We start from the raw sequence: 1,588 nt of genomic DNA on the forward strand, positions 1-1,588 counted from the left end.
AGAGCTTCAGGGATGCACAGGCTAGGAAAGCGTGAGTGGAATTCTGGGAGTCCAAGGTAGAGCTGGACCCTAGCTTGCAAGAGCCATCTTAACCTGGAGAAGTTGATGTGGGCCTGCAGGAACGACCCCTGGCCAGAGAATTTGGGTTCATTTGGGGCGTCTTCACAGAGACGCTGCCCTTGCTTAGGAAAGACTCCCTCCCTGAAACTGACTCGCTCTGAGAAGGAAATATGGAAGCTGCAGTTGACAGCCGTGTAGGGGACAGTCTACTTCGAAGTAGGTGNCAGGGCTGATAGGGCTCTTTTCCTGGAGATGACACTGGGCAGGCTGAGGTGTTCTCTGACTCTTAACCTAAGGAATNACCATGTTAGGTGTTCCTATACACCGGAAGACACTATAGTGTCCCTCTACCCTCCCTCTCTGCCCCTTCTCCCCCCCACCCCATTATTGGCACCTCGTGTGTAAACAGTAATTTCGGCATAACACACTCTTTAAGCAAGAGGTCTTTCCCAAACCAACAGTGAANCAGAGTTTGGGCTGGTGCCACTTACAGGGACAGTCCCACATTAGGGTCTCAGATGCCAATCCAGTAGGTTAGGCAAGGAAGTCTCCTAAGAGGGCTTAGTGCTCCTCCACTCTCTTGGCAATGGTGTCGGGTCTCTCTGTATTTCCATCCCTGTTCTTGATCTTGGAAGAAGACTCAGTTCCTCGTTCTCCTCTCATTTCTTGCCTGGAGCTTCCTCTTCGTATTCCCGACCCCAGAGATGACAGTCCGACTAACAGTAAAAGCAAAACTCTCTTTACTTTCATTTCTTCTTAACCGACCTCATGCGATGCGTGTCTGTGAAACGCAGCAATTTGGAGATTGATTCTGTGGCTTAAGTCTTTGTCTTTGCATTCTTGGTGAACTTTGCCCCACGTTTGGGTTCTGGGTGAGCATAGGTTCCCTTGTCCCTGGGTTGCGTTGTTGTGACTTACTAGCTGGTCACAGCACACTGCGTCAGTAGGTGTTCGGAAATCTTCCATACAGATTTTCATGGTTTTCTGCAGTGACTTGAGAGGCTATGATTGGTACAGCAACCAGGAAGTTTTAATCCAAATGGATAGCGATGATGTGAACTCCCAGGATATNTTGTTTATCCCGGGACACATTATGGGGATATTTGGAGGGATGCTTTGTTTATATTTCATGGTCATTGTGAGGTGTTCTGGATGGCCACAGAAGGTAATATAGCTAACACCTACAGCAAAATATAAAGTTGCAAGAAAGTGGAAAGACCCTAGAAGAAAAGGAGAGGGGCAAAAGGCAATACAGAAAGGAGCATTTCTTTGTTTGTTTCCACTTAGTGAAGGGCACTGGTATTCTGGGTCTGTGCATGCTAAGCAGGTGCTTTACCATTGAGCTATATACCCCTAGCCCAAAGGAAAATTGAGAGAAAGTTCTGCTGTATCTATGTGAAGCAGTGGGCTGAGCNCTGACTGAAGGTTCATATAAGGTGAGGTGTTTACTAGAGAAGGAACGTCTCGAGATATAACATATTAAAATCAAGCAGTGGGGGAATGCTGTAGCCGGTCTCACAGATGACCC

The 1,588-nt window shown here is 47.5% G+C and overlaps 1 protein-coding gene across 1 annotated transcript in view; it reads left to right on the top strand.

Annotated features, from left to right (window-relative positions):
- The window catches only part of LOC110300160 (ankyrin-1), a 153,532-nt gene that overhangs the window by 1,053 nt on the left and 150,891 nt on the right, over positions 1–1,588 (top strand). The window lies entirely within an intron of this gene.

Source organism: Mus caroli, chromosome 8 (genome assembly GCF_900094665.2).
Source record: "Mus caroli chromosome 8, CAROLI_EIJ_v1.1, whole genome shotgun sequence".
NCBI lineage: Eukaryota > Metazoa > Chordata > Mammalia > Rodentia > Muridae > Mus > Mus caroli.